This window comes from Physella acuta, unplaced genomic scaffold, assembly GCF_028476545.2.
Source record: "Physella acuta isolate Inbredline_101_S28 unplaced genomic scaffold, ASM2847654v3 ptg000090l, whole genome shotgun sequence".
NCBI classification, from domain to species: Eukaryota; Metazoa; Mollusca; class Gastropoda; family Physidae; genus Physella; species Physella acuta.
In genome coordinates this window covers 984692-997634 of record NW_026731610.1, presented here as the reverse complement: position 1 = coordinate 997634, position 12943 = coordinate 984692, and positions in this window count along the sequence as shown.

Genomic DNA, 12943 nt, shown 5'->3' with positions numbered 1-12943 from the left:
ATTTTAGTTGATTCGTTTTTGATTGGTAAATGGGGTTGTGTAATCGTGTGTCGAGTTGATCGTTGAGTATAGTTCGTCGTGTTTATCATAAGTTCGATGGTGTCGTGACGGATCATCCTACCTTGGATTGTTTCCAGGTAGGCGTCGTCTAGCTAAAAATTGAATATAGTTCCAAGCTACACTTCCTAGAATCAAATCTACCATCAACGACAAAGACTACAGCTATCTACGATATCTCAACAACCCGCTACATCATCATTACATGGTATATAACTGTTTTGTAAAATGGTTCAAACAAAATTGTTTTTTTTATATAGGGGCCTACATAAAACTGTAAACTCAGCTTCTTTCTTATATATTGTTCAACGTCTAACCTTGTTTGTCTTTTATGTAAATATATTCTAGTACTCTCCTCCATTCTCCATTCTCCAGGAGATTGGTGGTAATGCAAGTACCCTGTTACTTTCTCGTATACAGAGTATAGAAAAAGTATGGAGGAAATAATTGCTCATAGCAGTTTATGTCACCCCAGAATGATTGAGAGAGAAAAAACGCAAAGATTGTTAAATATTTAATTGAACCTTATTAGAATAAAAACTACTACCCTAATATATAATAACCCATGTGCGCACTTCTCTCTCTCTCTGTCCGCAAAATATTTTCGCCGGATATCACGTTAGAATCTGCAACGATATATGAAGAACTTGATACAGACTTTTGTTGAAAATAATATGGCAAATGTTTTAAATGTATAACCAAAATGTTATTAAAGAAGAAAAATAAAAAATAAAGGCGTATTCGAATGTAGAAAAACAGTTATAATTATGCAACAGGAAAAGCGTTTATAGTTTTGAAAAAGAACTCATATAACTGTGACGTCACTAATGTTTATACATTAACTAATGACGTCATCTGCCGTGTTTAGAATAAAAAGAAATCAACTATTTCATTCAAATTTGATTTAGATCTACGTACGCTATGAAATGTATACAATACAATTTTGCTCGGGCTAAACTTAAAAAAAAAAAATCTATTAGGATTCTAGATCTAGATATTCTAGATCTAGATATTCTATATCATCTATCTAGATCTAGATAATCTAGATCATCTAGATCTAGAGATTCTAGATCTAGATCTAGATGATCTAGATCTACGGAAAAACTAGACTTACACAGATGTAGACCCTACCTAGATCTAAAATCTATTCAAATAATACATTTCTATACTAAAGTATTTTAGGCCTTAATTACTTTATTGAAATCTTAGTGTTTATCTATGCAATTTGCTAATCCCTATAATATATAAAGCAAAGTTGTCGGGTGCCCGATAATGCACTTCCCGGCGCCGCAGGCGCTTCAAATTTGGCAGGATCTTGACTTGGCGCGACAGAACACGGAGGCCGGTACCGATCGGCCGAAAAGTCCACGTAGAGGGGGCCAAAACTGACCTCGACTGGCCGGCGCCTTATATGAGCTATAAATCGAAAAAAAAATGTCCACGTACGAACCTTAGTCGTAGACCGACCCTCGGGCGAATTAATTAAGCATTCAAATTCTCAATGCTTTCGAAAGCCTAAGCGAAGCTGGGCAGCATGCCTAGTATAAAAGGAACTCGTAGATGTACGACGATATACACATCACTGGACTGAATAATATTATGACCTTTGATTATGATTAGGTATATATATATATATATATATATATATATATATATATATATATATATATATATATATATATCAATGTATGTAGTATGTAAGTGCGTGTGTGTCTGTTTGTCTTTTATTCATTACTACACCTTTTATCAGATCGCCATGAAACTTTAGGAAGCTGTTGAGAATACTCATGGGGAGATATTTGCGAAAATAAAATATCAAATTCGCAAATAGAATAGCGAGTGTTTATTGTTTATATTTATTTAATCGTTCATTAACGAGTGTTGCAGACTATTATTTTTATTAGTTTCAAGAAGAAAATAAAATAATTTAATATTTTTCCATGGAACTGAAGAGCCGCACCTCGACATCAAAAGAGCCGCATGCGGCTCGCGAGCCGCAGGTTGCCGACCCCTGCGATAGTGTAATGCTGGATTTTGGGTAGTCTGAAATCTCTTGAGTTTGGGATGACGAGTTGAAATAAATTCATTTTAGCGTGGCCGAGAGTTGATTCGTTGTTGATTGGTAGAATGAGTTGAGTAATCGTGTGTTGCAAATCGCGTGTTGAGAATGTCGAGTAGTAGCATTTTTTAGAATAGTTTATTGGGATAACGTTATTTAAGTAGTCGAGAGATGAATAATCGAAGGTTGTGAAATTTGAGAAGTCGAGTAGATTGTTGAGTACAGCGTTTGTTGATCGCACTACCACGAGAAATGTCTTTTAAAAAAAAAAAAATACCTGAAGCTATGCTATAGCGCGGCACGTATCTACGGACAGAAACGAGTTGGCGAAAACAATGTCTACGAAATTTAAAAAAAACGCAATATAACCGAAAAGCAAATTCGTTAAAATTGTAAAAATGTTCTATAAGTTTAATGAAACATCAACGAGTTGACCACAGAAAAATATTTTAAAAACAAAACGTAGTCGTGTTTCTTTATTCGTAGACATTGTCCTGAGAAACTCGAGGAACGAAAATTAATCATTTAAAATATCAATGGTTTTCCGAAATCTTTTTTTGTTTGTTTTTATCTTTGAACTTAAATATTCCAAATATTTAATAAGCTTTAGTAAAAAAAAAAAAAATCGTAATATGAATACATTGGTGAATATAGATTTTTAAAACGTGTGCATGAATAGTCTTCCTAACAAAATAAATGGCTGCATACGTAATATTACATGTATGCAAATAATTAGTTTGTAATTTTAAAATCAGCGCACTTACCAAAAGATCTATTCTTTTAACAGTTCAAAAAACATAGAGAACACTTTTACATTTCAAGACATATCAATGTCCGCTCGCTTAAATGCTACACCGCTTACAGTTCGAAAACGACGGTTAAAAAAACTTAACACCCGGTGACCAAAATGCTACACTTCATTCATATATCCAGCAACTAATAAGAATATAGTGTGGATATTTTGCAACAGTAGGTTAGAGGAATAATCAGAGGCGTAGCGACACTTCTCGGCGCCCGAGATTTCCATTTGCACTCCCCCCCTCAAACTTTCGATTTACACCCCCCTCAACCTTTCAATTTATTTTTCCAACCCATTTTGGCCCCCCCTAAGGTCGGCGCCCGGGGACATATGTCCCCCCCGCCCCCCCTCCCCCCCCTCGCTACGCTACAGGGAATAATGTGCCCAAACTGCTAGACCGACATACACCACCCTTACATGTGTAGAATTCTCTATGTTAGATTTCACGACGGCATAAAATTAGTACACACATATCTAGACGGTGAACGACAGACATAGAATGTTGGGGCTCATATTTATTCAATTCAAAAAAAGATAAAAAGCACCGTTTGGTCATGTATTTCTTCATGCTTCAAGGTGTGGACTAATGCTAGAGGAGGTGTGGATTAGAGCATAGGGAAGTCCGGATTAGTAGAGGTGCGGACTAGTGTAGGTGCGTATTAGTGGAGTTGCGGATTAGTGTTAGATGAAGTGCGGACTAGTGCTAGTAGAGGTATGGACTAATGGAGGTACGGACTAGTGCTAGGGGAGGAGTAGACTAATGGGGGCACGGACTAGTGCTAGGGGAGGAGTAGACTAATGGGGGCACGGACTAGTGCTAGGGGAGGAGTAGACTAGTGCTAGGGGAGGAGTAGACTAGTGCTAGGGGAGGTGTAGACTAGTGCTAGGGGAGAGGTAGACTAGTGCTAGGGGAGGAGTAGACTAGTGCTAGGGGAGGAGTAGACTAGTGCTAGGGGAGGTGTAGACTAGTGCTAGGGGAGGAGTAGACTAGTGCTAGGGGAGGTATAGACTAATGGGGGCACGGACTAGTGCTAGGGGAGGAGTAGACTAGTGCTAGGGGAGGAGTAGACTAGTGCTAGGGGAGGTGTAGACTAGTGCTAGGGGAGAGGTAGACTAGTGCTAGGGGAGGAGTAGACTAGTGCTAGGGGAGGAGTAGACTAGTGCTAGGGGAGGTGTAGACTAGTGCTAGGGGAGGAGTAGACTAGTGCTAGGGGAGGAGTAGACTAGTGCTAGGGGAGGTGTAGACTAGTGCTAGCGGAGGAGTAGACTAGTGCTAGGGGAGGTGTAGAGTAGTGCTAGGGGAGGTGTAGACTAGTGCTAGGGGAGGTGTAGACTAGTGCTAGGGGAGGAGTAGACTAGTGATATGGGAGGTGTAGACTAGTGCTAGCGGAGGAGTAGACTAGTGCTAGCGGAGGAGTAGACTAGTGCTAGGGGAGAAGTAGACTAGTGCTAGGGGAGGTGTAGACTAGAATTGAATAATCGCGAAAACGTGCGATAGGATCATATCGCTTATCTCCGCTGGCTCAATGTACAATGTTAGCGATGTAATGACTTTTGTCCGTCAGATGATTTGTATGTACTTAGTGATTCTGAATGAAGTTCCAATTCGTAAATGGTTATAAGTTTACATCTTTTGTCGACAATCCTTAGACAGAAGAGTGCATGCTTTTTTTTGTGCTGAATATTTGTCCCTGTATTTAAGCTCGGAAAGCAAATTACTTTTTTTTTCAACTTTATTATGAAAAAACTCGCATAGTCAATATGGATTTTCATCACTTGTGTATGCATCGTCATGCTATCAAAAGTTGTTTACGTAATATTTCATTTAAAGCACACAATTAGATTGTTATTTTAAAACAAACGCACTTGCTAAAAGACCTTCGAGTTTCAATTCTCTAATTGGCACGTGGATTTGATGCATATGTAAATAAACACATTCGCTAATTATAAATATAATATGTGAAATAAAACACTGTTTAATAAACAATAAGGTTTATTATCGCATTGTTTTAAAATAGATTTGATTTGCATTAGTTATACATTTGTATTAGTTGCTGTCCATTTAAAATTGTATCGTTATCAAGGGAAACAACCAACACCTTATGCTTTTGATAAAGCAAAAAAATAATAGAAAAATTTAAACAAAAAAGATTGTTTTAATTACAATAATCCACACTTGTACTAATACTTTTTAGTGTATATTTTGTTTAATATCGAAAATACTTGAATTTAAGAATATTTATTATTATTCTAAATGGTATCAAAAAGCTATAGCTCAAAGACTTGCTGATTTCCTTAAGACATAAAACCTCCGCTTGAACAATGGCAGAGGTACTTTAATTTTTTTGCATAATTTTGGATCCCTTGAAATCAAGGGACAAGTTTAAAGCGTGCGGCGTCAAACCGGCTGTGACAAAACGGCCCCGTCAAAACAACCCCGACAACACGGCCCCGACAAAATAGCCCCGTCAAATCGACCCCGTCAAAAGGTTCATAGACAAACGGATCCCGTCATTTAGGTTCCAGTCAAAAGGGCTCCCATCAATAAAGATTCTAACAAATAGGTTCCCGTCATTACGACTACCAACAATTTGGCTCATATCATTTAGGCTCCCGTCATTTAGGCTCCAGTCAATTAGGCCAACGACAAAAATGGCTGAAGACAAAAAGGGCTCCCAGCAAAAGGGTTCCAGTCAATATCGTTCCTGATAAAAGGGCTTCCGTCATTTAGGCTTGCGTCAAATTGGCTCCCGTTAAATTGGCTCATGACAAAAAAGGCTCCAGTCATTCAGACTCGATACATTGACTCCCGTCTATGTGGCTCCCGTCATGTAGGCTCCCGTTATTTAGGCTTGCGACAAATTGGCTCCCATCAATATGGTTCCTGACAAAAAGGTCGTCATTTTGGCTCTCGTCAATACGGCTCCCGACATAATGATAATGGCTCATGTCAACAACACCCATTCCTCGATGGACTACAGAAATAAGCCTAAGATAATAAAGCGCCCTTAGCTTAGGTCGCCATGTCTTAATATTTTCAAAAAAGTATTTCTTGCACTGTATTAATTTTTAGTTTAGTGGTCATCTGTTACATTTCTACTTAGGGGTGTAGGATGCCGCAGCCCATTATACACATGCCGGGTTAGGGTCCCTACGATACAATTACAGTAAATATGCTTCCAAGTTATAAGAAAAATATGACTTCTTTGACTCGTTGCCCCCCTTTGTTAGCCAAATAGAGGACACGTAACTGTTTGACCGATCCTCCATAGTGTACTGTGGAGGATGGGGCAGGGGATGGGCACCAAAAAGGGGGCTAAATTGTCGTCAAATGTATTTATATATTTTAAAACGTTATTTATAATTGTATTTTTTAACCATCGTCAAGGCCGAGTTCTTTTTCCCTACAATCAAAAACACGCTGTCGCCGGCAAAATTCTTAAAAAAAAAAAACAAAGTCCATAGCACGAGAATCCGCTACATATGAAGAGGGCTTTTATGATGCGCGGTTCTTCTTTGCGACATTGGTTAGGGTAGGGACCCGAAATTCATTATACATTTTTCAATGTTAATAGGTGTTTGCGATAGTGGTTGAATTTGTATCCTGTACTATCTTGTATCCTACAAATAATAAAAAATAATATAATACTAGAAACTTCAGTTTTATATACGTTTACTTTTTTTTTTTGTTTTTACAAGAAATATAATAGTAAACTTGTAGGGCCTATACTTGGAATTATCTCCCCTGAGTAAGTTTTACAATGGGCCATGCTGACGTACATAAACGCTTTGCTATCTCTTTCAAGTTTTTTCCCGAGCCGTCCCCATCCCAACCCTCTTTTTAGCCTCGCAAATATCGAGTAGATAATTGTATCGTTTATATCACGGGTTCCCAACCTGGGGGTCGCGACCCCCTTGGGGGTCGCGAAGGTCTTTCTGGGGGGTCGCCAACTGGTATACTTAACTTTAGTAATTTGAAACAAAACATAAATATTTAGAAGAATTTTTGAAATTCGACTTCATTAACATCACTGGAAATGTAATAGAGAAGAAACAAATCGCACTGTACAAAGTTGTTCTCAGTCACGAATCTATGAAATCTTTACCGGAATACACCAAAAAAGATATGGAGTTCTTTCGTTGATAAGAAGCTAGTTGCAAACGCCAGAAACTTGATCGAACAGGAAGTTTTCACCAGCATTAGTGCAAGCATCAAATAAAGTCGCGATAGAAAATGCCAAGCAAAAAAAATATATAAAAAAAAAGGAGAAAATCTCATCAAACGCTGCATGTACGTAAATGTTAAATAACACATTTTTATTGAAATTAAGCTTTCACCGTTGTTTGCTTTTCAAGTTGATAAATCAACAAACGTGAGTTCGTGTTGCAGTTGCTGGTCTGTGTCTATATTCATGCGGATGATAGCAAAGAAGTGTTGCTATTTTGTGAAGAAAGCATAGGGAAAATAAATACCTTTTTTAAAAACTGGATGATTAAAATGGGTTAGAACGGCTGTGGGGGTTTGTACAGATGGTGCGCCATCTATGTTTAGCTCAAAATCGGGCTTTCAGAAAACAGAAAAGATGTAGCTCCCTAACCACTGCCCTATCCAATCGACATCAATAGTTCATTGCTAGTATAAGTCGTAAATTATATAAAATCTGGAGCCTTCAAAGAACTGAGCAAAAACATTGATATAGATCACGAGGTTCTGCTCTTTTACACTACAGTACGCTGACTGTCAAACGAAATGTTGTAAATTGTGTTTTTGAATTGAAATCTGAAATCAAATTGTTCTTGGGAGTGCAAAGGAAAGAAGACTTTTTGGTATACTTAAAACGACAGAGTGGTTGGAGAGAGTATCATACCTAGCAGATGTGTTCGAACATCAAGATAAGCTTAACCTTAAGCTTCAGGGAAAATGAACGAATATTATAACTTTCCTTGATAATCTCGGGGCATTTTTATCAAAGCTGCAAAATCGGTAAAGAAACCAAATCGTGGAAATATTGTAAATTTGAGAAACTCTGCTGTGTGGTAGATGAATCTGATTGTGAGATAATTAAAATTTTGAAAGAAGCGATTTCTGGGCATCTTGAATATCTTGAAAACGAACTGCATGGCTATTTCTCTGAGCTAAAAAAGAAGAATCTGCATTTACGCATTACCCATTCTCTTCTTCCCTTGATGTTGCCAGCATTCCCGATGAATTACAAGATGAATTCTTTGATTTGCAGAATGATTTCGAGCAAGATGAAAAACTGCAGGCACAATTTTGGTGTAGTCTTCGCCATTCATACCCAAACGTAAAATTGATTGACTTTTCGAGAATATATTTTCAACACTATTCTTCGATTAAAAACAAAATTAAGATAATTATAACGACATAGGTTGGCTTTAACAAAATATTTTTAAATTAAAAACTTAACCACGAAGGTTTAGTGAATAGTATGCAATTTTACTCATGCTATTAAAACAGTTATCAAGATTAGTTCATATTGAAAGTCTACTAGAAAACCTTATTTTAGTGCTTATTAATTTCCATACTAATTTCGGCTTTTTAATTCTATGGGGGTCGCGGGTCACTTACTTTTTATAAAAAGGGGTCGCCACTCGAAAAAGGTTGGGAACCACTGGTTTATATGAACTGCCTCCTAGCTACATTCACCACTTCAGCACATTGTTTTCAGTCACTACACAGTACTAGTCAACAGATATTATAATATTAGGTGTAACTAATTCACACCCCCCCCCCCCCAAGCTAGTATGATTGTTAACATCTTCGTTTGTTGCTTTTGTTGTCCAGGGATCAATTTGTCAAAAGCATGTTTGCTAGCTGTCATCCTTTTATGACGGCAACATGGTGGGTGGAGTGTCGATTAACATCGACTGTCGTGGACTGGGAAGGAGGGAGGGGAGTCAATTTAGACATCCATACATTGAAATTAACATGTGAAAAACTTAGACAACAAACGCAAAATGTGTAACATGCATGCTAAATTTAAACAGAAACAGCTGAGCTTGGGTCGTGTGGCGTGAACAACAGCTCAGCATGCACTTAGATCAGGTTAATATAAAATTACAATACTCGTAACTTTGTAGAAAACGAACTATTTAAAGATAAAAATGTGATAGCTCCTCAGAAAACGGTTTCTTTGTCGGGAAGTGTTTTAATTTGGAGTTATTTAACCGGAGCCATTTTATAGTGAGCCAGTAAGTCGGGAGTCATTTAGTCGGGAGCCAATATGTCTGGATTTCTTTTGTCTAGAGTCCATTTGTCGGTAGTCATTTTGTCTGGAGCCAATATGGCGGGAGTCCTTTTATAGGGAGCCCAACTGTCGGGAGCCCATTTGTCGGGAGCCAATATGTCGGGAGCCCATTTGTCCGGAGCCCATTTATCGTGAGCCCTTATGTCGGGAGCCAATATGTCGGGAGCCGATTTGTCGGGAGCCAATATGTCCAGAGCCTATCTGTCGGGAGCCAATATGTCGGAAGTCCAATTGTCGGGAGCCTAAATGTCGGGAGCCCATTTGTCGGGAGCCTATATGTCGCAAGTTAATATAACGGGAGCCCATTTGACGGGAGCCAATAATTCGGGGCACTTTTGACGGGGCTATTGTGACGGGGTCGGTTTGTCGGGAGTCGATTTGACGGGGTCATATTAACGGGGCCGTTTTGACGGGACCGATTTGTCCCGGGCCGTTTTGACAGGGCACCAGTTTAAAGTACAAATCATCAGTTCCTTTATTACGGTGACATGCAGCTGCACTTGAAGTATGCAAACAAAGAATGTAATAAAAAAAATTTAAGACCATTATTTGTTTTAGCCTTACTTAATTTAAAACATTTCTTATGCATTGCTCAACGGCCAACCTCGTTTGCCTTTTATGTAAAGCTATTCTAGTACTCTTCTCGGTTCTCCATTTAATGTAGAATCATCTAGGTAGGTGGTAATGCAATTGCCGTTTTAACTTCTCGTATAGTATAGAGAAAGTATTGTAATTGTACATATTAATTTAATATAATTTTGACAGATTGTGCCGTTTTACACCTCCCGACTTTAACGTATACTGAATATAAAAGATGTATTACAATCTTGCAAAAAAAAAAAAGCCAAATCGAGATTTGGACACATGTAGACTTTATACAACCATCCGGAGCCCGAAAAACGTAGTTTTGTACTCCTGTCCATTTCAGTTAGATTGACAAAATTTAATATATAAATATTATAACAAATATGATGTTTTACCTACACTTTGTTACAATATCCAGTAAGCGTAACATGTGCTTACTCTACTTCCTGTTTATCAAAAGCCTGTATACTGCGTACCGTTTAAGTTTGGTTGACGAAATTATACTTTTGTATTTCGAATTTCTTAAAAAAACCTTCATAATTCGATACTTTTATTATCATAATTTTTGATAATTTAATATCACACTCACATACAGAATAAAATACGAGGGTTTTGTTACTAAGTTCTAAATTTCTATAACCCGATTGCACTTTAAGTGTCGTCTGAACCATTATTTTTATTTAAGAATATACGAGAAAGTTTAAAGGAGATCACTCCCACTTTATTTTGTTTTGCCCCAGAAACTGCTAGACCAGCATGGCCGACACGGCCAAGTTTAGCTTTAATTAAAAATTGTCAAGCTATAATGGTTACTTTAATATAGACATCATTATTAACAGACCACTTGAAGAAACCTTTGTACGCGGTAAATGATTGACAACCGTGTGAACCACGGCATTTAAAACTCAATAAATCAAAGTGATCAATGAACAAGACATTGAGATAGACATTACAATAAGTTATGGGGACGCTTATTTTTTGTAAGCGATGATGTGACGTAGTTGTCTATAACGAAAAAGTGTAGGCACGGAGAGAGTGTATGTGAAAGTGGCCTCCCCTTGAATGTGGTGTGCAAGAGCGGGACAAAGTGTGTGAACGAAGCGGTGTGTGAAGGAATGTGGTGTGTGAACGAAGCGGTGTGTGAAGGAATGTGTTGTGTGAAGGAATGTGGTGTGTGAAGGAATGTGGTGTGTGAAGGAATGTGGTGTGTGAAGGAATGTGGTGTGTGAAGGAATGTGGTGTGTGAAGGAATGTGGTGTGTAAAGGAATGTGGTGTGTGAACGAAGCGGTGTGTGAAGGAATGTGGTGTGTGAAGGAATGTGGTGTGTGAACGCAGCGGTGTGTGAAGGAATGTGGTGTGTGAAGGAATGTGGTGTGTGAAGGAATGTGGTGTGTGAAGGAATGTGGTGTGTGAAGGAATGTGGTGTGTGAAGGAATGTGGTGTGTGAAGGAATGTGGTGTGTGAACGAAGCGGTGTGTGAAGGAATGTGGTGTGTGAAGGAATGTGGTGTGTGAACGCAGCGGTGTGTGAAGGAATGTGGTGTGTGAAGGAATGTGGTGTGTGAAGGAATGTGGTGTGTGAAGGAATGTGGTGTGTGAAGGAATGTGGTGTGTGAAGGAATGTGGTGTGTGAAGGAATGTGGTGTGTGAAGGAATGTGGTGTGTGAAGGAATGCGGTGTGTGAAGGAATGTGGTGTGTGAAGGAATGTGGTGTGTGAACGAAGCGGTGTGTGAAGGAATGTGGTGTGTGAAGGAAAGTGGTGTGTGAAGGAATGTGGTGTGTGAAGGAATGTGGTGTGTGAAGGAATGTGGTGTGTGAAGGAATGTGGTGTGTGAAGGAATGCGGTGTGTGAAGGAATGTGGTGTGTGAAGGAATGTGGTGTGTGAAGGAATGTGGTGTGTGAAGGAATGTGGTGTGTGAAGGAATGTGGTGTGTGAAGGAATGTGGTGTGTGAAGGAATGTGGTGTGTGAACGAAGCGGTGTGTGAAGGAATGTGGTGTGTGAAGGAATGTGGTGTGTGAAGGAATGTGGTGTGTGAAGGAATGTGGTGTGTGAAGGAATGTGGTGTGTTAAGGAATGTGGTGTGTGAAGGAATGTGGTGTGTGAAGGAATGCGGTGTGTGAAGGAATGTGGTGTGTGAAGGAATGCGGTGTGTGAACGAAGCGGTGTGTGAAGGAATGTGGTGTGTGAACGAAGCGGTGTGTGAAGGAATGTGGTGTGTGAACAAAGCGGTGTGTGAAGGAATGTGGTGTGTGAACGAAGCGGTGTGTGAAGGAATGTGGTGTGTGAAGGAATGTGGTGTGTGAAGGAATGTGGTGTGTGAAGGAATGTGGTGTGTGAAGGAATGTGGTGTGTGAAGGAATGTGGTGTGTGAAGGAATGTGGTGTGTGAAGGAATGTGGTGTGTGAAGGAATGTGGTGTGTGAAGGAATGTGGTGTGTGAAGGAATGTGGTGTGTGAAGGAATGCGGTGTGTGAAGGAATGTGGTGTGTGAACGAAGCGGTGTGTGAAGGAATGTGGTGTGTGAACGAAGCGGTGTGTGAAGGAATGCGGTGTGTAGTCAACAGTGTACCTACCCTTCCGTTTTCTTAGTGTCAAGTTTCTTGGTGTTGGTGAAAATTACCCGTAAATTAATTATACAGATTCTCATTATGGACTGTGTTTATTTACAATTGTTACACTCAGTGTTTCTTCCAGACTTTTTTTCTCCGGGGGTGCACTTGATATTTTCGGGGGGGGGGGGGGGGGGAAGAACAAAATAATCCGGGGTGAGGGCGGACACTGATAAAAGTATATATTTTCTATATAAATTGTGATTCCCCCCCCCCCCCCCCCCCCCTCCTGAAGAGATACCTGGAAAAAAAACTCTTATTACACTTGGCCCAAACGAGAAAATTACCTATAAAGCCGATAAAGTGAGGATGTCAACGGTAAAAAGTAAAGAGCCCCCATGTCAAGAGTCAAAATATTTATACCGAAATACTGATACACATTAGTCAAATAATGGAATTTAACCGGTAGGAAGGTCCGAGTAATCAGAAAGTATCTGATTCAACTGTCACGTGAACTAAGTCACGGACAGAGCAAAGTATTATAATGTTGCAGTAGCTAGTAACGGCAAGCAGTAACAAAGCTATTAGCCAAGTCTGATGACCATTTGTCTTGCAAGGGTTT